The 25,573-nt window shown below is 36.4% G+C and overlaps 1 protein-coding gene across 1 annotated transcript in view; it reads left to right on the top strand.

Moving 5' to 3' along the window:
• Nucleotides 1–3,743, top strand: part of foxo1a (forkhead box O1 a) — a 31,973-nt gene extending 28,230 nt beyond the window's left edge. Inside the window, exon 4 of the mRNA XM_060887594.1 lies at nucleotides 148–3,743. The gene's annotated coding sequence lies outside the window, so the exon portion shown is untranslated. The remainder of the gene's footprint in view (nucleotides 1–147) is intronic.
• The last annotated feature ends 21,830 nt before the right edge of the window (nucleotides 3,744–25,573 follow it).

Raw genomic sequence — 25,573 nt, 5'->3', positions numbered from 1 at the left:
CCTGATCAATACAACCACATCTGTTCAAACTATATTTTCAAGGTTTCCATATTGAATTGAATTTTAGTTTTGGCTCTAATTAAACATTTTGAGAACTTTGCTTGCCAGAGCCACCACTGACAATACATTAAATTCCTTTTCCCTCAGGAAAGACCTTTCAGCCTCTCAGACAAGAGAGGAAGACCCCAAAGAGGCAATTCACACACATTCAAGCTATGCTCTCTTCAGTCGCTTCTCATCACAGACATTCTTCTGCTTTATCCCAGCTCAGCCATGGCTGTAATGTGACTGCACTTTGCCAAGGACGTTCGTTCAGTTGGGAACTGAAGGAGGAGGCTCCTGCTCCAGCATTGCAATGCGCCTTCAAACCAAGTGCCAAACCAGGTGCCTGTGCTCCTTAGCCAAATCAGATGTGCTTTATTTTGCTACCAGTGGTCAAATCAGGGCAAAAATGGTGTGGTTCACAACTAAGACTTTATTAACTGCAGCATGCATACACTTATGCAACTACAGATCTTCATACTTATCAGAACCATCAATCAAAATCTCTACTAAATTCACACTGTGACCAGGTGACACCCTAAATTAAGGCACCTATTCTTAAATTCATGCCTTTTGTCTTCACCAGCCCTTTAAAACGTCCTTTGCATGGTTATGTATACCTTTGCTGTACATGTCTAGCATGCTGTTAGAGTCCAACCTGCTGCCTTTCACTTTCTTATGTCTACATTCAATGCTTTATGCCATAGATAGCTCAAACTTATCCTTAATGGGAAAAAGAACTGGATTCTAAAAAATTGTGTACATTTTTTATTTGGAGAAGGTCCTTTTGTTGGCAGGGCCTGGAAGAAGCTTAGAAAAAACTCTGCCTACTTAGACTATGTTACATGAATTATTACATCATTTTCTGTTTTCTGTTTATGCATTTGAATCACAGCAGACATACTTCATACTTTTTAACAAGATTTTTGATTAGTCATGTACAGAATGTTTACACGAAGAATTCAGCAATCATTGCAGCAGATTTGACAAGTTTTGTAAATTGAGAGAAATTGGATCTGACGCTTGACTTTTTGGTTGGCTCATTCTCACTTATAACTGTGTACACCTTTCCACATTTCCTGTAAATATATAGTAAATATATATGGCAGAAGTATATAGTTGATGCATTCGAAATTTTGTTATTGTTTTTTTTTTGTGTGTGTGTGTGTGTGTATGTGTGTGTAGGGTTGGCTTTAGCTGAGGTTAGTTTAAGCTTGTAAAATGCATTTGAACAGTGTTTTGGGGTCCTTAAAGGACAGGTCCACACATTTTGCAAAGATTCTTCATTTGTTTGTATCCTGAAAGCTCCCTTAAAGAGCCAATATGTATATATTTTCTGGCCTTGGGTGCTCTATTAATCAGTTGTATATGGAATATTCTGCCATCCTAAGATGCTATGATTTAATAGTGTACCAGTGATGAGTCTTTATCTGGTAGACTCCTATTATCTGACTTAGCATGGCAGAAATTTTGACAAATTGTTGGACATGTCCTTTAACATTTCTCGTAAAGGCCCTCACACAAAAGTCCTGATGTAGTTAAGAACTACAGTGCAGATAGGCACTTATGTTGCACCATCTGTGCATGCAGAAAAGCTACAGACCTCTGACTTTAAGAAAGTGTAGTGAAATGTATTTATTTATTAGCGTGAAGGAGAAGAGACGTGATTGAGTCATGTCACAGATTAATCATAGATTCTTTCTTTCTTTCTTTCTTTCTTTCTTTCTTTCTTTCTTTCCTTTCTTTCTTTCTTTCTTTCTTTCTTTCTTTCTTTCTTTCTTTCTTTCTTTCTTTCTTTCTTTCTTTCTGCATCTCCCTCTCTCATAATTCAGGCACTGTGATGTACATGCCAATATTTTTGTGATGTTTCCAATTACTGATGTCAGAAAAAAAAAGGAAAAAAATGCCATCTCGAAAAATTCTACCCTCCATCCTTTTTAGCTGACTTGCCTCACTATCGTCATACAACCATCATAAAACCCATTAGCCATCACTTTGGCTTGTTCAGTCTAGCTACCATGCTATTCAGACAATTATTGTTGGAAGTTGCCCAGTTCAGAGAAAACAGATAGCATGCCTTTGGAAAATCAATGTAATTTCATATCAAATTATTTACAGTAGTTACTGTTACTTTAACACAGTTAGATATATGTCAGGTTGTTCAGGTTGTCATGGTTTTATTGGTGTATTTCTAAGTTTCATTGTTGGCTGGAATTGAGTTCACTGAGGACACCAATTGTTCTGACTAAACTGAAAACCCTGAAAAACTGGTGTGTCAGAGTATATGTCTAAAAGTTCTGGCACACATCTGGAGACTTGCTGTAGGTGTTATTTATAATGTGCAAAAAAACTGCACATGTTAAGTCTAGTGGATCAAAGGTAACAATGCACCATCTGCCCAATTTTTATATTTGAATACCCAAAAGAATTAAGAGACTGATATTTGGTTAATTGCTAGGGAAGAAAAACATGTTAATACTGTATGATATAATGAAGCATCATATTTTTTTATTGCAGTTCAGTTTTTATCTCTGTATAAAATGAAAATCTTGGGTTGTCACTTCAAATTTAAATTGTGCTCAGTGTAAAATTCTGAAATTGCTTAATATAAGCTTCTAAATCAAAATATTTCCAGACAGGAATTTCTTTGTCCACATTTTCCATGCTGACTTCTTGTGCACATTTGGCATAACATGTATATGATTTCAGTACACAAATACTGGCATCTCTAACAGAAATGGGTGCATATCCCTAATCTATGCATAATAATCACAATCACAGACTGTTACCCAATTCACCAATCAACACACAGAAGTCTAGGGTGGACTCAGTAAACCTTTACAGATGAGAATATATTACATAGACAACACCTCAGTAGGATAATATTTTTTGCATGATCAGCTTTTAAGAAATCATAAGAATTATTTAGTGAATTTAAACAGAAGTACCAAATGAAATCATACCAACATTATGATGCTGATTAGATCAATTCTTTCCACAGAGTGATTTCCTTTCACACAGTTGGTTTAAAATTTTGCTTACTATATTTACTCAACCTTAAAAGTTCCTGTTTTATAATTTTATAATGATAGTTTTATAATGATCTCTCTCTCTCTCTCTCTCTCTCTCTCTTGCGCTCTCCTCTTTCTCTCTCTCTCTCTCTCTCTCTCTCTCTCTCTCTCTCTCTCTCTCTCTCTCTCTCTCTCTCTCTCTGTGTCTCTCTCTTGTGCGCTCCTCTCTCTCTCTCTCTCTCTCTCTCTCTCTCTCTCTCTCATGCGCTCCGCTCTCTCTGTCTCTCTCTCTGTCTCTCTCTTTCTCTCTCTCTCTCGCTGTCTCTCTCTCGTGCGCTCTCTCTCTCTCTCTCTCTCTCTCTCTTGCGCTCTCCTCTTTCTCTCTCTCTCTCTCTCTCTCTCTCTCTCTCTCTCTCTCTCTCTCTGTGTCTCTCTCTTGTGCGCTCCTCTCTCTCTGTCTCTCTCTCTGTCTCTCTCTCTCTCTCTCGCTGTCTCTCTCTCGTGCGCTCCTCTCTCTCTCTCTCTCTCTCTCTCTCTCTCATGCGCTCCGCTCTCTCTGTCTCTCTCTCTGTCTCTCTCTTTCTCTCTCTCGTGCGCTCTCTCTCTCTCTCTCTCTCTCTCTCTCTCTCTCTCTTTCTCTCTCTCTCTCTCTCTCACTCTCTCTCTCTATCTCTCTCTCGTGTGATATATGCCATGTTCTTTTTTATCTTTCGTGCCTCGAATTTCCAAAACTTGGCCGAGCCAGATACAAGCTTACTCTGAAGCATGGTAAATAAACAGTGTTTGCTGAAACATTAAGCAGTACATCACTGAAAGACTTGAATCTTTCCTGCAGGCTGAACTCTGACTTGTTGAATACTGACATTGTAACAATACACCTATATTTTAATATTATGTGAAAGCATCTATCTTTTTAAGTGATACACAGCGACTTCTCTTTAAATGTCAAACAGCTGATGTGTCACAGAACTATTATTAAAATAATGTCATTTGATTTCTTTACATGAGGTTAGTGTGGGACTCGCAGGCAGCGGCTACAAGACTGCCACATATCTATTATAAAAATGATTCTTTAACTTTTAAACCTATGAGTTATACTTCTTGTGCAGGCCACTTATTAAAAAGAGGACTATAACATAGAAAATGATGACTAATATTATTGGATAAACCATTAAAATTTATTTTAGATATGGGCAAGATAACTTGTATTGTATATGCTTTGTTAATTTAGCAAATGCTTAAACCTATGCATTCTTGTACTTCATTTATTACTTTTGTTACCTTGTTTGTTGGTTTGTTTTTACTGATGACAATATATTTCATGTACTATGGGCTTGTGGAGAAATTATGATGTTATGGAAAAAAATATGAAGTATTTAGACATTAGATTTACATGTAAAGCTTTTTTTTTGTAAACTGACTCTGTTATTCTTGTATTTTACAGCAGTTTTTAAATTAAATAAAGAAATAATAGAAAAAAATAGAAAATCGCTAAACGGCAAGTCAATTTGATAAAGATGAATTCGCGTGTATTCAGATTGAGGTTTGGACCAATTTTTATAGAGAATAATCTATAAATTAAGAAGTTGCACTTTCATAAAGAAACAAAGCAGTGAAGATGTGACCTATTTTGAAAAAAACAAAAAGAAAAAAAACTGTTACATTTCTTAAATTATGTACAGAAATTCACAATGAAATTCTATATCTCAATGTGCAATCAATGTATGTATAAATAATAAATCTATATACAAGACAAAATGCCATTGTTTGGAGATCATTATGCTGATATTTCCTTACTGATACATATGTCTGTCTTACTTTTGAGATTGCTGGCAGTAAGTGACTGTCTTTTAGCCAAACAGTTTGTACAGTGTGAGGCTCTAACAAATTCCTTTTTTTCCTGATGTGCTTGTATTCCAATACAACAACCGGAATATGTTGCTGCTGTTTGAAGCCATATATGTATATAAATGATCTTAAACTAAGAAAAAATCTGGTGTGTGTCTTGTGTTTTAATTTAATTGAGGTGATTATAGATTAGAAATGCTAGGGGATTGTTTTTTTTTAATAACTGCTAAGTCATGTATTGTGTGCTTTTGAGTTGCTTTTATTTAAGTGATGCAGTGAATAACAGTTGGTCTGTTAGGTGAAGTCCAAGATCGTCTGAGGTCGTGGGTTTTTTCTTGACACACAATAAGTTTAAAGAGTAAGCATCCCTTCAGTTTTCAAATGTAGACGAGATTGAGAACAAGCTTTAAGCATGTTGTTAATATGCCGAAAGAAATAAGTACAACTAAATATAGATAAAAACTTTTTTTTTTCTGAAATTTGAAGCCTGAGAATAATACTGGGACAGATTTATTAATATTAAGTCATTTAAAAAAAATTTATTCTAATAAAGTTAATTCTTGCGGTTTCAATTAAGGGTTAAATTGTAGAAATCTTATAATATCTATGTGGCCTTAGCATTAAAAATGTTGTACCTAGACTTTCTAACGGTTTAAGATGACATGTTCATGTGATCAAACTTTAGATATGTATAGTCAAAGTTCAAAATACAAAGAAGTGATGCAAGTCATTTTACTAGAACTGTGTATGCATGAAGAACCCATTCACCTCTGCACAGACTTCATGTCCTTTTGACCCATACTCTGGCTTTCTCCTGACGTGGAGATACAATCAGCTGTGGACTTCAAAGCCAGACAGCATTGGGCAGAGCAGTCACGAGAAAAGCTGTGGGGTTCTTAAGTCCTCACTTTTGATAATAAGAATAAGAAAGCCGGCAGGGAGAAAATATGTGCAGATTTGGCACTTCTTACTCCTTTCTCTCCTCCAACTTTAGCTATAGAGTTTCTCTTATGACTAGCTTCCAGCTGGGGGCTCTGAGTTGCAACAATACCAAGCTGGAGCTCAGGCTTTCCTGCCACACAGATGTAGAGGAATTCTCTGCCTACTGGCTATAGCTATGAACTCTCTATAACTCTATATCCCTTAAGATCTTTGAGATGAAGGTGAAAATAGCTGTAAAATAGCTCAAACCTCAAAATGGTTCAGCTGAGGTCTCGACTGCAGATGGGAAAAGGACAGGAGGAAATGCTGAACGCTGACTGAGAGCTGGCATTCGTTTCTCATCCTCATAATTCCCCTGAGTTTGACTTTTTTTTTGTCTAGTGGTGTGGTCCAATGTTCCCTTTAAACAGTGTGTGTTGACAGAGGGGAGAGTGCAGGGAGGAGGAACGCTCAGAGGGAGGGGACAACTCCCCCCTGGAGGCTGCTTATGAGCAGACTCCACTGGAATTCACTGATGTGTGTGTGTGTGTGTGTGTGTGTGTGTGTGTGTGTGTGTGTGTGTGTGTGTGTGTGTGTGTGTGCGTGTGTTTGTGTGTGTATGTGTGTGTTTGTGTGGCTGGGGTGGACAGCAGCCAAAAATATATGCCACCTTTGCATTCTCCCAGCAGGTAAAGGCTACATCCGGACACATACCAACACTTTTTTCCATCACTTTCACCAACATTTTAAAAATATTTTTCATCCCATTTTTAGTAAGGTAAGTAATAAAGTAAGAATTGACGTAATTGAAGTACGTAATGAAGTAAGGTGATCTAACCTGATCTGTGATCACCGATCTGAAGTACGTAATGAAGAAAGGTGATCACTACTCTTTTTATACATTTTTGTTTTTGTATATACTGTATATTATATTATGTCTTTATTCTTTATATATATTTTTGCTGCTGTAACAGAGAAATTTCCCCATTGTGGGACAATTAAAGAAATATCTTATCTTTATTTACAAATAAGTAAAAAGAATATAATTTATTCTAAAATGATGTAAAACTAACATTTTACATTTTACCTCTAAATGTTTTTTTTTTTTGCTTTTTTACTGAGATGAACATCATCAGAAACACATCATTTTGTTCTATGTTTTAATACTCATATAAGACACCCTCCCATCTCTTTGAGTACAAATGTTATGCCTCTGTCTCCCAGTCCTGTGTTGGAGTAAATGAGCCACAATGGGGCTGAGAGAAGAGGGTCTAACGCCTCATGCTACTCTAGAGATCACGCCTGATAAGCACAGACTCATGGGAAACACTAAAGGGATTTCTTCCATTCCACATGCTTTACACATCTCATTGCTCAATCCTATAGGGTATAAAAGTCTATAACATGGATACAGTCAAGTATAATCTAGCATTAAACTGCATAAATATGAACATTACTTATGCAAACACTTTATCTGACACTATATATACACAAATAGCAAATAGCAAAGCTTTACATCTAAATAGAATTCTATAAATATTTTAAATATAATTTACATTTATTTAAGTGCACTGCTAATACAACATAGCATAATAAGCACTACTGTTATACTCATATGTTTACTGAGTACGCAATAGTATTATATTTTGGTTTTAAAATGAATGGTGTACTTCTGACATGAACAGGCTTTGGTTTTGTCACAATATCTGACAAAAGACATTTATTTTATAGCTTCTCTCCCTTTTAAAAAAGGTTTAAACAATCCACTTGGTGTTGTTTCTTTATTATTATTATTTATCTTCAGTTTCAAAGTTATACATCCTGATACTGCATGCAGACCCATTAACAGTGGTGTGACTCAACCAAAGGTTACTCGTAACACCACTGTTAATGGGTCTGCATGCAGTATCAGGATGCCTTCCCACAGAAAACCTCCCCAATAGTCACAAACATTTGTAAGCTGTTACTACAGAAATAATATTTTATCAAAGCATGTTAATTTAAAGCTATGATTTGAATTACACTTAGTATTATTTTATTATTAAATCAATCCTTAAGCCAAAGTTCATGGTCCATATCATCTTTTTTTTTTAGTAGAGAGGGCATTCAATGAAGCAAACAATACCATTTTATAACAATCTCTTTCCTGTGATGCTAAACCAAATCAAAATGTTCTTTTATATAAGCAATATAAAAGAGTAACCATTTTAAATTGTGTCCCCGATATATCGAATGTAGCTTTTGTTTTTCATTTGCTTATGATGGTGGTGATGGTCTTTGACAGGTTGCAGTGTGGTGGTTGGAATCCAGTCAGTTCTACTCCACTTTTTGGAAGGATTTCAATTCATTGAAGCGCCACACAAAGTGAACATGACCAGCAAAACCATCAAGCCATAGGAAGGGGTGGGGTGTGTGTGAAGAGAAACCACTCTCTCAAAAAAGGAGAAGCAGATGTAGTTAGTTTGTTAGAGGAGACATGGCATAGCGTCTTATCCTGGCATAACGATGTCTGTCCTCAGCTGACTCTTTTGTGGAGTTGTGTGGAGAGAAGCAGAGCTGAAGAAAGCTTTGTGCTGTTAGCATTCTATCCAGTTAAAGGTAAACCAGGTCATCCAATGAACACTGGAAATGACTAAAATTACTTTAAAACAATTAGGGAAAGGAGAAAACAACCAGTGTGATTGGCTAAAATGTGCCAAAGCAGCTGATGCACAATTGGAAATTAATATGTAGGAAAGTAAGTAGGAAGAAATTATGCCAAAAATTTTTTTTTTAATCTCTACATTCTTTACTAAATACATTTTTAGATGGATTTGAATAAGCAAGTTTGTAAGTTAATAAATATCTGTATGTACAGTAGATAGTTATGTATGTATGTAGTTATAGTTATGTTTTGTGACACTGCCCCAGTGCTAACAGTTCTATTCTCACAGCACATATGATTTGTGGCCTCACTGCTCCCCACAAATGGGTTTCATTAGCATAGCCTTATGTCATTCTGCTAAGCATAAAGCATGCCAGAAATAAAGGCTTTGTGGGGGGAAAAAGGCCATTTCTTTTTTTCACAGCAAATGCAAAGAGACACACAGCACTAAAGCTCTCTGTAGGAAAGAGATCACCACACAAACACTCAGTACTTCTAACGATATTGTACCTCAAGAAAACTAGATCCAAAAAGTCCAAATAAGGTGCCTTTGTTTATTCACCCTATCATCAATTCCTGTCATCAGTTCCTATATATTAGTTGAAATGAAATTATTCTATACTCTAAAACACACAAATACAGTCAACTCTATAATTATTAACGAGAATGGGCTAAAATGTTTTATATATACATATCGTGTTTGTCTGTCCAGCACATTCCACAGAGGCTCAATTAGTCTGAGATCTGGGGAACTTGAACAACACCTTGAACTCTTTGTCATGTCATCACAATTTTTGCAGTGTGGCAGGGTGAATTATCCTGCTGAAAGAAGCCAATAGCATTAGGGAATACCATTGCCATGAAGGAGTGTATTTGGTCTACAACAACATTTAGGTAGGTGGTATGTGTCAAAGCAACATCTGTATAAATGCCAGGACCAGAGATTTACAGCAGAACATTGCACAGTGCCTACCCCAACTAATCTTCTTCCCATAGTGCATCCTGGTGCCATCTCTTCCCTAAGTATACACTTGTGTCTAAATTTTCATATAGACTCACCCACACAAGAATATATTGAAATGAAAATATCTATTCAATGCATTTAATGACCTTTTACTTACAGTGAAATTGTTGCCCCAAACAAGTACTTTCCGCTTACTGGCCAGTTCTAAGAAATACATAAACCCGTTTAAAACCTCCTCATAAAGCTGGTTGAAAAGATGTCAAAAAGTGTTAAAAACTTTAAAATGTCAAAAAATTGGGATTAATGTAGCACTTCACTTCATTTAAATCAGCTTTAACTGCACTGTGAAATGATATTCACACTAAACGTCTGATCTATTATCATGGTGGGAAATAAAAGAGAGAAAAAAAGAATATAGCCATCCTACATCAGGTAATATTTTCGAAAATATACGACATGTATGAAGATACTTATTGTCCCAATGAGGATAGTAATTAAGAGAATTTAAACAGATGGCGATGTGATGATCCTGGCTAAATATGATGAATGTGTACTTTTTCCCCCCACAAACTGTGAGGTGATTCAAAAGGCAAGAATTTCTGTGAGGATCACAGTTGGAGGATTTGCAGATGTGGCTTTGTATCTGAGGGTCACCAAGTTCTAAAAGTACAATAACACACCATTTCCATGTCAACAAGCTTTTTGAAAAGCTTGCCAAAGAAAACCTTTCACTCTCCTCAAAACATATAGGTAGATTCCTGGTGCTTTCTAACAACAGTGGAATCTTTATTAAGGCCAGATTTTATAGACCAAAATTGAGATCCTCTGGGCATGTAGATTAGTCATTTTTGGTGGAAAAAGGTAGTGCGTAGGTGGAAAGGATTTAAATTCATAATGAGAAAAGTATAGTTCTGACTTGTCATAAAGAGACAAGTCATTGAGCACATTGCTAGGACATGTGGCACTTTGAACTTAGTGTGTCTATTTCTAAGATATTTAGTCGTAGGCAAGATTTAAACAGAGTCACTGTTCGTTTTAATTCCCAGCAGAACAATAGACTGAATTCCTCTAAATCTTCACAAAAATGGTACCATACAGACAATTTGGAATGTCTGTCACAGTCCGATGATTTATAGCAAATTTAAAACATGTGGGCTAAACTGAATGGAGTTCACAAGCAAGCACCAAGGATCTGGTGACATTTTCATTCATCTTCAGTAAGTACTTTATTCTGGTCAGGTCTGTGGTGGATCTGGAGCCAATTCCGGAAACACTGGCCACAGAGCAGGAATACACTGATGTATCTATCACAGGGCATCAGAAACACACCTGAGGGGAATTCAGGGTAGCTATTCCACTCTTTTCACCACTGCACCACTGTGCCACCCACTGGTGACATTATGCATGGAGGAAATGTCTCAGGGATTGTTCTCATACATCAACAACTAGTATACAGCTGGTGAAAACTTACTGCTTTCAGACAAAGTGATCATCAATCAGTTGTAATGATGTGATGTAGGTAAAACTGTGATTTCACTGAACACTGACGTCAAAAATGTTACTTTCTTTTCATAAAACAAACATAATTACTCCTAAAACCAAGCATAGTTTCAACACTCAATCAAATTCATTATTTAAAAATCAGCAAGATATTAAAAATGGTGTTTGCAAGTTAGAGCAGCAGATCAACTGAATTCTAGTTTCACTTTAAGACAGAAATGTTCACAATGCATCACTGGTTGTTAAAATGAAAGTTAACAGTTTTAAGATTGGTCTCTGTAACTGAATGGGTTTTAAATGAGTTACATTACAGTGACATTAATCTTTCTTTTATGAAAAGCAACTGAATCGTGCAATTAGAATCAAGAAAAACAATACATTTAATACGATACTAAATGAGATTTGTTGACTATTTGTTTACTCTTTTAATAGTCAGATTATAACGGGATGCCAGTGCCTGACTCTGATTCCCATTGCCTTCTGGACCTTTGTTAAACATCACGATACTCTATTTCTTCTTGGAGATTTCTGCATTTGTGACTCTTTTTCTGCCCCCACATTGATAACTTCAAGATTTTACTGACCAGAAACAGTTTGTGCTCAGTAGATAATCTCACTTGGATACTTTTTTGCTGTTATTATAAAGACCCTTAATCTCACCATACATATACTCTCACTATTTGGTTCCTCAATCATCCCAAGGAGTATTTTCATTTCCTCTGTTGCCTTTGGCTTACACAGTAAGGATCTGAATCTATATCGATCCATATCAATCTATATCAATCTATATCAAGAGTTCTGTAAAGCTGCTTTGTGACAAAGTTTATTTTTAAAATTGTGACACAATTAAAATTACATTGAATTGCCTTCATTAAATAATCATAAAAATATGACTGTATGGGAGTGAAAGAGATCCCTAGTGGCGAAATGTCTGACAAGACCAGCCATGAAACATTTCTTTCATCTAGCAATGTGATTTCTGGGAAATGAGGGAGGGTGCCAATACTTCTGGATGACATTAGGTTGGAATGTGACTATTACTGACAGACAAAATTCTGTTTCAAGCCAGTCACAGCATGGAACTGAGGTCTGTATTGTACACGCGTTCATGTATGACACCCTCGTTCATTAAACACTTAGTTCATTGTGGTTTTATGTTCATCACACATTCCGAGAGACAATCTGAGTTTTGAGAACATGAAAACCAGGACAGTGTACAGAAACCAGGTCCAGTTTGAGTTTATGTTCTGGAAAGTTTCACTTATAAAGTGTAAAGTTATGTTGGATATTATTTCATAATATCCAACATAACATTACAGACGTGCCACCAATGTGATTTCCCTAAAATGCCGTTTGCTTGTGGCAGAGCACGTGTAACATGATGATGATGATGGCCCAGAATGCCTCGTGCATAATCATGGCATGTGGTGTTTTGATACACTTTACTGCCACAATATCATAGTCGACTTCCTCCTTTATCACATATAGTCTGAAGATTCCTGGAAAGCATGACTGTAGTTATTTACAACAAATTACATGAGACCAATTCAGAAATTGTACAGAAAAATAATAATAGCACAGATGAGAACCTGAGGAATACGAACTGTGTTCCATATCATTATCATTCCCAAGAAAACTCTTCTTTCTGTATATAAGTGGTTGCTATTGTAAAAAAGGTCATGGAGTTTACAAAGAGGAAGTGAAAGTCTGCTTGTTTTTCAAATTTTCTTCATGTTGAGCAGGTTTCATACCATACAGCAACACCACCTAGATCTAAAAGAGAAAAAAATATTTTGCACAGGACAACATTAACTATCTGCAGTTTAGTGGATTAAATGCTTCTGCGGTGAGTGTATGTGCGTGAGCAAGAATAAGACATTGCCTATATTGACCCAGACACACACACACTGAACAAGTCTGAACAGTAAACTAAAACACTTTCCAACTTGCATCTCAATGCCCTCTTTTTTCTCCACAAAACCCCACTGACTTTAGGACAGTGTTTTAATGCAGGCCTGCACTCAATTATGAAGCCGAAGAGGAAGTATGCTACGCTTGGCTGGCGATGACTGATCAGTCGGCTATGATGATTATATGTGCAGGCGTGGGGGACTGGGCAAACCAAAGCTTACTATCATGGGTGGTTCCATGTCGCTCAGCACAAAGCCTGTGACTATATGTCTATGACTTCTTCTCTATCTGAACTACCCAGTTTTCTCACATACATAGAACAAAGACATTTGTTTTTACATTTTTTTTGTTTTTGCCAGTGCTGAAATTGTTAGGTTTAAAGTCTGAGCTTCAAAGGAAGGCTTGGTGAATGTTTAAATTATTAGAAAAAAGTCTATAAAGTCTGCATGCTTATAAGCATGCTCTTTACACATTCTTGTATGAGAGTTACCAAAGAAGCATCACAAGAAATAAACTCAGAAGAAGTAGACAATGCCTGTGTTTAGGCCTTAGGACAGTAAGGAATTGCAGCAACACTGAGAACATGTGAAATCTTTAGCCTAACTAATAGTCTTTCTTCACTTCCGAAATGAGTAAACATTCCCTATTTGCTCCATTCTACAGTAAATCATTATCATTCAGCAAGAGATTTATTAAATAACTCACACTGACTGGACCAGATGACAAACACGTGCAGCAAAATATCTTCTTTACAAGAGCTGTGATAATTTTAAATAACAACTGTTAATACTGAACACGTGTGTAGCAATTGTGTTTACTTCACCCTAGGTGTGTTCATTTATTTATTTATTGATTATTATTTGTAGTTGGTAGATCTGGGTGGGTTGACCCTTCATAATCTCGATGTTAAAACAATGACAATAAAGCTATCTATCTATCTGTCTGTCTCTGTCTATCTGTCTGTCTGTCTCTTCATCCATTTATCCATCCATCTATCTATCTATCTATCTATCTATCTATCTATCTATCTATCTATCTATCTATCTATCTATCTATCTATCTATCTATCTATCTATCTACTCCCCTATACACTGTTTTAAGTGAGGAAGTGAGGTCACTGGTAACTGGAAATATTTTTAAAATTTCTGCTAAGAAGCATTCAAACTGTGATGTTTTTACAATCTCACTGTTGTAAACACCCTCTAGCAGCAAGGCAGTGAAACACATTGAGATAAGTCAGTTCAGTAAAAGTCTGTGGGCAAACCAGGTTTCTTAAGAATTCACAGTCAAAATAGTGTGACTGGAAGTGCTTTAGGATTTATGCATACATTTTTATCGTTTACCTCACTGAAGGGGATAACCATTTGTGGCTAACCATTTTCCCATACTATTCAGGATTCTACTATACAATTAGGGATGCTCTGATTATCCGTTCCATAACTGAAAAAAAAATTCTCCAGAAATATTGGTGAAATCCCCCCCCCCCCCCCACCTCACCCCACCAACTCTCACACACAGACACACTACTGATCAGAATCAGAATCAGAATCAGAATCAGCTTTATTGCCAGGCATGTTTTCACATGCGAGGAGTTTGTTTTAGTGACAGAAGCTCCACAGTGTAACAGAATGACATATACAGTATAGACGAAATTGTATGTACACATTTACAGCAACTGTAAGCAACTGATTTATCTCAATGGTTATATTAAGGATTTGTCTCATTTATCATGCCTTTAATGAATAATACAGCATATTTGTAAAGACTTTAAGACTTTAGATATTTACATGCAGATATTCAGATATATACAGGCAAAACACGCAAGCTACTAAATATTAATAAGTACATGAGACTGCTTTCTTAATAATAATAAACACTGGGCAATGCCATGGACCCGATAAAGATGTATGAAGATAATATAGGAGAGTGTGGGCATTTTCCAGTTTTGAGCCACGTTTGTTGAATTACACACACACAAGTCTCAAATCCAGTTGTACAGTGTCCTGTAATGAATAAAATCATTAATGAGTGTATTAGATGCTGTTCTCTCTCTGGTTGCTGGCTGGTGAGCTTCATTGCCTGTGTTTTTGTATTAGAATCAGGAAAACATCCCAGTTACCTGAACCCTTTTGGCAAACTCCACCACGCCACGTGGGTGGCAAAGGATCAAGAACAACACGTAGTGCGGCAAAACAACAATAGTGCGTGTCGCTTGAGTGCATGCAAGTGTTTGTGCATGTTTGGGTGAATATTTCCTTCCTCTGCTGTGCTGCCCTACTCTGGTCTGTTCCATTCAGTACAAGCAAAACCATTAAAACAATAACAAACCCTGACCGAATACTTAAGTGCTGGATAACAACAGCTTTATTAACATCATGGTAAAGGATAAACTTTAACCAGGCATTGTTCTCCTTTACACAAAAACATGTAAAGACCCAAACATGTTTTATTTTCATTGCCTCATTACTTTTGTGAACTACGATGCCCTCTTAGAAGCTTTATTCAACTTGGCCCAGCAGTGGAAGGTGTAGAAACATTTGGTGTACAGCATTTTCATAGACACTCAATGAAAAACCCATTGGAACTGATTCTGGAAATAATAATCTTCAAACCAGACCATCTTAAGAGTACAATCTGCATTTTTTAGCAGTACATGTACATAAGTAAAATAAACTTCATAATCTGTGGTTACTCTGAAGGTCTAAACAGATGCCCTCTGCTTATAGATACAATTAACCATAAGGCTTTTTCTGTAAAAGTTTAGGAATAAACAAATCCACATATAGGGGAATGTCCTAGGTATAATAGTATAGCACAATTCTCCATTCTGATTTGTTAGAAAGCACTGATTCAATTTCTATAACTAGTAGATCTAAGTATAACACCATGTGCAAGTGAAACTTCAAGTTTATACGAATGCTCACATTGCAATGTTATAATTTCTATAGTGACAACCACACAGAGATGCTTTTTGTGGAGACTTCACATAATCTAAATCTAAATAGGTTTAAAATGTGATAATTAGGAGATTTACATTTATGACGGCATTTATCTCCAGTGTCTACAAGGTGTCTGCGCTTTGTACCTGTCAGGGATCAAGTCTAACTTTACTTTTTCAGACAAGGGAAGTTTTTTGTACCTCCAGGATTTTGAAATTTTGAAATCACAGAAAATAAAGCAAAATCTAGCCCAGATATTCAGGGATGTTTTCAATTTTTCAAAATTACTCCAGATTTTCTGCAGATTTGGGGTGAGATGTGTCATGTGACATCATCACAACATGCATTCAGCTGAAGTCTTTTTGTTTCAAGTGCTTTAAACATAAGTACAGCTATCATAAAATATGTTATATGTGTCTTTACTGGGAGGAGTTTAAAAGAAGAATTTTGTGCTTGCAGTTTTGCCAATTCAAGTATAAATAAAAGCACAAAAAATGCATCACAAATTGCAGCAAAATCAAGCATTTATGACCAAAACTTTATTTATTATTTATTAATTTATCACAAAAAAAGCAAGACAGATAATTAGTAACTGTTTATATCTGCTTTACAATAAGGAAGTGATAACAGAACTAACTTGTTTTATAGACGTTTCCTAAAACTAAATATAACTATACACTGATTAAAAGTATTGCAGCATTCTTTAATTACTGTGGTAAAAGATGAACAATTTACTCGTATCAGATTATTATCAGTGTTATCAGAAAATAAAGACCTTTGGTGTGGTAACAGCATGTTATCAAATCTTTGATGATTATTTCCTTATTATTTGACTTATAGCTTAGAATCAAATAACTACAATGATTTGTTTAGTTACTACAGTGAAACTAAAAGGAGTTGGTGAGAAATTTAAGTCTGAAGCTGTTAGATTCTGGGAATTTAAGGACTTATTTAACATGTCAAATATTTATAGCAGGTTCCGGAAGACACCATTCGAATAATGGTTCAGGTCAGATGCACGAGCATGACACAAAAATGATTCAAAATCCAAACCTGGAATGGATTTAGTGGAATGTGCTTGGAAATGGTTGTGCTAGAAAGTGATTCATTATAATTATTGCTTAGGGACTAAGTGCAAACAAGAAAGAAATAAAGTGAGTGCTAGGAAGAGAGAAAGGGACTGCCCCATTAGTCAGAGAAATATTCTTTGCTGGACCTTGACCAGTTCATCATACTCTTCAGCAGATGTTCGATCCAACAGGAAATTCGATTTTCTTGCATGCCAGATTTTGAGAATATTTTGAAATATATTGAAAGATTTTAAAATATAGCAAAAAATATTGTGTCTCTGTCTAAAAAAATCGCCCCTCTTTGTTTACCATGTATTCTACTATTTTTGGTGTAGCCATTTTGTAATGTTGTCTGAATTCCCTTTGGGCACATCCTATTCCCTAAATACACTTCATGGCCAAAAGTATGTAGACACCTAACCATCATACCCATATGTGGGTCTTCCGCAAACCATTGCCACAAAGTTTGAAAGACACAATTGTCTAAGATGTCTTTATATGCAGCAGCATTATATTTCAAGGCAGGAGTGGAAAACTCAAGTGTTCTGCACAGAACCTTGACTTCAACCCCACTGAACACCTTTGGGATGAATTTAAATGCTGACTGTTTACCAGACCTCGTCACCTGACATGAGAGTATGATCTTACTAACACTTTTTTGGGTGAATGAACAAATCTTTCACAGAATAATTGAGTTTATTGTAAAAGCAAAGGGGAACTAAATCTAGAATGGGATGTACAAAAAGCACATGTGAGTGTGAGTAGTCAGGTTTTCATAAGCTTGAAATATACTGCAAATATTTTGTGGATGTGTCAATCATATTACAAAAAAATCAATTGTGTGTAGTTCATACCTCCAATGTACAGTACCTCCTATCTTTCTAAATGAAAGAAAAATAGATTTTTATAGATGCTTTTAATTAATTTGCATTTTTAATCCATATGAATTCTTCATGCTGCATATGAATTCTTCATGCTGCATATGATATGCCAATCCTTATGACCATTTATAACCACCAAATAAAAATTTTCAAGAAAATTTTACTGGTTCCATTAATACCTTTAGGCAGTCGCTTTAACTTAAATGAAAACAGAACCATCTCCATCTGAAGAATAATAAGAAGCGCCAAAAGAACTACAGCTAGCACCAGACTTTAGTAGAACAAGCTTAATCTTCAACAAAGTCTGTTTGGCCTTTATCTGTTTAGCCAAAGCTCATATTTTATATCACACAGAGAAAAATTTGTACAATTTGAATACAGTACAATTAAATAGTTTGGACCCCATGTTAGAAGAAAACCCTAACAGGCAAAAAACCTTATTAATGACGGCCAAAATTCAGCTATGAAAGTTCAAGGAAACTGATAACACAATAGTTGTACCTTTAATAAGGGCCATAGAAGACTCCTGGGTGTGACAGGTGATGATTCTAATAACCATAAGGGCCAAATACAAGAAACAGAAAATGAAAACTAAATCTATGAGGAGCTTCCAATCCTGAAATTGTACAGAAATTGTATATTTTCAGTTCAATGTATTTATGTAGCTGTTTTAACAATAGACATCATCTCAAAGCATCTTTACAGAAGTACAGAAACAGAATAAACATTATAATAATAATTATAAAGTTATATTATTATTATTATTATCATTATTATTATTATTATTATTATTATTATATAAGTTTCAAATGAATGTTTATCTCTAACATTCATCCCTAATGGACAAGCCTGAGATGCTGGTGGCAAGGAAAAACTCCCTGAGATGATATGAGGAAGAAACCTTGAAAGGAACCAGACTCAGAAGGGAACCACATCCTCATTTGGATGTGACACTGGACATAATGTAAGTAAATAATGTAAATGTAAATGTGAATAATGTTCTTTCTTGACCCCATATCCCTTGTGTACATAGACCACCCTATTTACTGTGTTTATTTTCACACCAGTCTTTTCTATTTTAAACACCTCAATCGGCTGGGAATTGCTGCTGGACACATTCAGGGAAAGCAAAAAAGGCATTCTGTGTCAATAGGAAAATCAACAAATCACCAAGGGGCTCTATAAGGAGAACTTATATGACAACAACCTACTTTCTGTCGGACATAAAGGGTGGTGGCTGTTTGCTCACCCGTGCAACTGTGCACACACAGAGGAGACTATGTCTATAGGGAGCACAAGACAAGAAGTTCCCTATTCCCAGATCTGTAGCTGTGGGAAAATTAGTGAGCACATGGGAGGAGTAGACACCTGTAACAAGTCTAGGTAGAAACAGGAACTTTTTCTTTGCTTCAGACTTTAAGTTTTAAGGACCCAAAAATTAATCAGAAAGTTCTCATTGCACTTACAAAAAATAGAAAATTCCCTACGTGTGTTATTTTTTACACAAAAACTGTAATTCTGATAACCTTTATGTTTTATATTTAAAATGAAAGCTGTGGTTTGTCATTTTTTTAAAATGTTGGAACACTTTCAAATGTTTGATTTATTCCTTTAATACCTGTCTTTTTTTTTTTAACTTCAAACATCAATTTAAAATTTTTTCATTAACTCCAGCCCTAGACAAACAGCTTAGTTCTGCCACTTTTGTCTAAATATTCTGACACCCTAAAGCGAGTGTTGGACATTGTCAAGCTCCATCACTTGCAATATATTTTCTTTTCCACATGTGCAGTACTTTGACCATAAGCTATAGTTCTATCAGTGAGATTAAATCTAATTTTGAATAGACGTTCGGTAGCAGTGTGACATGATCATGAGTTGGTCTTGGTGTGTTACAGGCCTACATGGCAATAAACGGCGTAGGGCTGGTTAGGAGGAAGAAACTTGTCTGTATTTTTTTGCAATTAATATTTGCCATATAAGCAGCAGCAGTTCCAAAAATTACTAACTGCTCCTTTAATACATCATTATATCATTAATACAAAAACAAGGCCAGATCATGGTGATGTGATGGTAGAATTTCAAAACCTCTTTATTATGAACTGGTTGACAGTTCTTTTTAATTTGATATCTCCCTCTTATCAAAGTATAACAAACACTGCTGAAGCATTTAAATGAGTCTAGTCCAGACATGATCATGGATTGCACATTCTTGACTTAAAAAATCATTCCTGTTTTTCAGTAGAATTAATCATATTTTAATCCTTATTATAATAACCAAATTCCAGATAACCTCTAATATGCAGTGGATCTAGACTGAAGCTTTGTGGCCTTCGTGTTGACTGTAAGCTCTATGAATGACAGGGTCAGTAAAGCAGTGTGTGCAGAATAAAGCACTGGGCTGTAATCCATGGGACAAAGAGAGTCCTGGTGCCAGAGAATTAGGGAGCCTTATGGCTGGAGACACTCTAATTTGTCTTGCTATGTGCAAAGGCATGCACTACTCTCATCCTGTTTCACTTATTAGTGGTCTCTGTCTGGTAATATAGGCACGAAAGAGACCAAATAAAAGACTGGAAGATTCAGATGAACAGCTCAAGAGGACGAATCTGCTGGTTAACTAGATCATAACAATAAAAGTAGCTGTTAGATAGAATTCTATGTTAAATGAATTAGACACAAACTGTAACATCATTGTATTATATGGAATATTTTGAAAACCTAAGCACTTAATGTAACTAAAGAAAATGCCTGTGTTTCATTTTTTTCCAGTTAAAGTTGTTATATTTACATGGACCTAATGTTTATCCCCTTTTATACGATCCTTTATTTTTATGACGGAACAGGTTAATGGGTTTGAACGTTAGCCATGTGCACATACACTAACTTCAAAACATCCACAGCTGGGCCTTTTTTCTATTGTACCAGAATAAGAAAGGGAAGTTGATTTAGGTGACGTGCAAGGAAACATAGCAAAACAGTGGCTAAAACAAAAAAAGTGACTTCCGAACAATCTTGAGCATTAATCACGAGTTGTCACCTTACTGGGTTATTTTCTTCTTGTTTAACTGCTCTTAAAAAATAATAAAAAAAACCATAAGAAATGGAGAAGAGCCAGTGGAACGCTTATTAAATGTAACAAATCTGGTCTGCATGTTTAATGAAAGCAAAATTAGAGCATGTGACCATGTCTCTGGTGTGCTCGTTTTAAAACTAGATCAGTGAGCGCTGGTTCAGACTGTGGTTGGGAATACAGCCATATTGCTACGGTGACAGATTCCCCTGAAAGCAAGAGAGAAAGAGAGTAGGGTTCAGCACGGGAGGTCTACCGAGAGAAACACACTCGACTGGGACCACAAAGCATACGGTACACTCACACCTGAAAGTAAATCTAACACTGCATACATTAGTAAAACAAATTTGAGTGACTCACAGACAGAAAAGGGAAAAACATTTAAGGGTATTTACTGAACTGAAATGAGACCAGTTCGAATGGTTATTTTAATAATAAAACCTCAAACAAATATTTAATGAAACATTTCATTGCAGAACTATACTATACTACACTATACTATACTATACTATACTATACTATACTATACTATACTATACTATACTATATAGTAAGAGTATAAGAGTATATAACATGCTTTTCTGCCTTCTCTACACTGAGACAAGACAAAAAAAAGAGACATGCCAGCCTTTGTGTATTATGTGGCCAAAGTTTCCATGGTGAGAGTTCTCCACACCAGGGGAAAAGAAGAGAGGGAAAGACCTGCTGTCCTAATTAGCAAATGAGAGAGAGAGAGAGGGAACAAGCATGAGAGGATTCACTGCCAACATGCAAGGGAGTTTGGAGAATAATTAAACTTTGATATTTACTCATTTTGCTTCAGCAATAGCAGAAATCTTCAATTCCTCAATAACTTAATAAAAGCCAATGTTCAAACAGAGACATTTTAAAACACTTATTTCACACACTAAACACAATAAACTCTTAAACATGAAAAGAAATTCATAGTGAGAAAGGCAAAAAGTATTCAGATTCCATGGACCAACATTAGTACATGGTTGAAAAGCTAATTGCTCTAGACATTTGCAGCTTAATTGTCACCAGTAAGATATAATTTTGCAGGTTTTTGCATTGTTGTGGTTCAGTTTTGACCCTCTGGACAAATTGCTCTGACTTCATCTCACCTGAACAGCAGTCCAGCTGGAAGTCCTGTGATTTTTACACACAAACTATGAATTCCTAAATGAACCTAAATTTCTAAGCTGATGCTGCCACGTTTGTATATGCAAAAAATCCCCCCCCACACACACTCCTTTCTGCACCTTTCGTGTGATTTATTTCAAGCTCTTATTTCATCCACACTTTTGTAGCAAAAAGAGTTCTAACCATAACAACAGTTTGGCTCATTTCAGAAATTTTGTGTTTGCTGTAACGTTACCAAGCTACTCAATTATATTTGAGAAAAAGTAAACCTTCTTAAATTCTTACATTTTTTTTACACTCATACTGTAGCGATCCTTTTTACTTTGTGTTTATTTAGTCTGTCTTCTAGTCTGCAGGTTTGATTTTACACATATTTTCTTTCCTTCATGGAGAATGATCACATTAGGAAGGAATGATCCCAATGTCCATGACCAGAAATGACAAGATTTCAGCATATCTGTGGACGTGGTTTGGGCCACATGAGGCATATCATGTTGCATCTATTGTAAATTAAACATAATTACAAACCGTATCTCTCTCCCTCTGAAACTCCCATTCTCTTTTTCTAACACAGGCCAAAAAGAGCACTTTAAAATTGCTGAAAGCTCCTAGCTTAATATGATGAGTGTGTTAAAAGATTGACAAGAAGATGGAGTGAGTGTAAGGGAAAACAGAAGAGGAATAAAAGCAAAAAATGGACTGGGCCACCCAGTCTTGCTAATGACTTCATTCCCAAGAGACTAATCAAAGATTTGTACATCTAATTGCTGTCAAGTCGATGCTTGCCACCTGCCACGTCGTGCCGCACATGTGCTCCCTCTCTTTCTCAACAAGTCTTTCCAGACCCATCCATCATCACATGGCCAAGAGCAAAGACATCGCAGCCTGCCAGGCAACCTGCAGTCTCCATACTTCTCTCTCTCTCTCTCTCTCTCTCTCTCTCTCCATAAAGTATGTAGCTGCCCCAATGACTTTTACTCATTGTTGGACTCAAATGGACCCATAACATAGCATCAAACATCAATACGACACGTGTCACTGCATATTACTGACACAACGTCATACCAGAAAACCTCATTATAAATCTATTACTACATTAAATAAATCTCCCTGAGCACAGAGCTCAGAGTACACACAGGACCAACACCCCCCCCCCCCGCCCCCCGCCCCCCATTTATTATTATTATTCTTTTTTTTATGTTCCCCCAGTTCTGTGTACTTCTAACCTACTCTCAGTTGTAATTAAACCTGTCTGTATTTTATCTTGCTGTGTCCAGACCTCAACAATAGTGCCATGTCTAGGTCTCTAAGAGTTTTGTGTTCCCAAGCTGAAATATTTATCCATATATGTTTGGTTTACTCATGTTCCATACCAGACTAAGTCATTAGTCCTCACTTGTCCCTAGTACTGTTCACCTTACTATTTGATCAGGTACAATGTGTACAAGCTTTTTCAGATCAGAGAGGTGGGTGTAGTTCATAAGGTCTCTGTGTACAATATCTAACATTCTGACCATCTGCCCACAGTTTTAGTAAAATCACAAGCCATGCGTCACAATGTCTAGTTCAACACTGCAATAGCTTTACTATTGATCTACACATATTCAGAAAATGTATCAATGACTGCTTTGAAATCCATGTCACCAAATACCCCTACCCAAACTCCCCACATGCCCAGGGAAAAATGGTATCCCTTAATACACAGTTTCAGACAGAAGAGCTTAATTTACTTACTTATCTATGTTAGTCTCTCTTCTGGGTGTCACCCCCTGATAAATAGTCAAGTAGAGTCTTTAAACCAGAACATCAGACAATCCCTTTGGTTGTACTTCTGGAATAATCAGAAGGAATGGTGATGCCACTATTCCTGAGCAGAATATACTCAAAGATTCCTTATCTAAAACTTAATGCTGTCAGGACATAGTTGGGTAATTAAACCTGTCCCTAGTATAAATAAGACATATTAAATAGACACTTTTGGTCATCACATTTTTACATTTGACAATTTTGCACGATATTCCCATGAAACATTCCACAATCATCTCATTACACTGAAGCTCTGACACCTCCACCAAACACTCTTACAGAAGACTAATCACTAGCAAGGGAACCTCCAAATGAGTTGAGTTAATTCATTAATAATGCCACAGATGTTACATTACACACCTTACACTAGCTGGAAAAGTCTGAGTGAGTCAACAGGCTCTACTAATTACCTTGTTAGAGATTCCAGCTGAAGCTGCACCATACAAAAACAGGCCTGACTGGTACCAGTGGGAGTTGGGTTGGGTGTACCATAACAAGCCTGAACAGGAATCAATGTTTCAGTTGGGATCAAGATGGGAATAAGATGCCTGAATGCGTGCTCAGATTAGTGAGTCAGGTAGGTGACTCATTCAATGACATCATATCTTAAGCTAAGGCCTAGGTTTTTTCAATTATACCTCCTGATCCAAAGTTCATATTAGGTAAAAATGGCCAAATCATGTACTATAGAGTGATTTGAAGACTTGAATGTGAAGATGTGAAGGGTTTTGAGAAAACAGACAGAATAAAGTGCCATGTCTGTCAATCACAGTAAGTCCTTGAACCAGAATAGACCTATAAAAATGCATTGCTTTTACTCATACTAAGAGATTCTGTGTGTATTGAGAGTGGAGCTTAATTGTCAACTATAGAGGTCACATTGGCTACAATGTGAGAAGGTCGACCCAAACTTTTCTATCCCCAGACATAGATTATACAGCTTTCGTGGTATCTTATACTGTTCCCAAGCCAACTGTGATAATCTCTCTTGGTCAGTGCCAGTGTCTCCATCCAGTGGGATGTGCCTGATAAAGCTCTATTAAGAGATGACCAGGAGGAATCCTTCTAAGATCCCTGAACCACAAAAACTGGCTCCTCTCAATTTAGAAGGACTTTTAGCTCTTCTTGTGTCGTTCATTATAGGCCAAAGCCTTCATATCTGTTATTACTTTTACATCCTGCATTTGTAAAAAAAAAAAAAAAAAACTCACACATATGCAGTGGACATATTGCATGTATAATAGCTCAGGTCTGTCACTGACAAAAAAAAAAAATTCAGTAGTTCTTAAAAATATATAAAAAACACCACTCCTGAGTAGCACAACAGTAAAGACAATGCCTCAGCCATCTGTGCCCATGAGTCCAGAGAGCAACACTGGCAGCTTTATCTGAGTGGGAGCGATGGCATATTCTATCCCCTGTCAATCATAGCAACAGTAAAGCATTGCTGCCTCTAAGCACATTCATGTGGAAAAGGCTAGATAGTGCTTCACTTTAAGTGTGTTATGCAGCCCTGTGATGCAGCATAAGCAGATCAAAAAGGCTGCCTTCATGACTGAGAGGAAGCGCATGTTAGCCTTCAACCTCCAGGTGATGGTAGTGTTCATGTGATAGAAAAGCGGTAGCTAATGGGTAGGAATTGGCAAATGAGCAAACTGGGTGGATAATAGCAGTGTGGTGGCTGGTGGAGAAGGGGTGGGGCGGCTGATTCTAAAAAAAAGAAAAAAATTCATACCAGTCAAGTATCTTTAAAGGTATTCCACAGTCAATTAAATCTTTACTTCTAAATTCAACTCCAATATCTTAACAGTATTATTTGA

The sequence above is a fragment of the Tachysurus vachellii genome, chromosome 15 (genome assembly GCF_030014155.1).
Source record: "Tachysurus vachellii isolate PV-2020 chromosome 15, HZAU_Pvac_v1, whole genome shotgun sequence".
In the NCBI taxonomy this organism is placed as follows: domain Eukaryota; kingdom Metazoa; phylum Chordata; class Actinopteri; order Siluriformes; family Bagridae; genus Tachysurus; species Tachysurus vachellii.
Note: the sequence above shows the minus strand (reverse complement) of the source record. Positions and strands in the feature narration are given on the sequence as shown.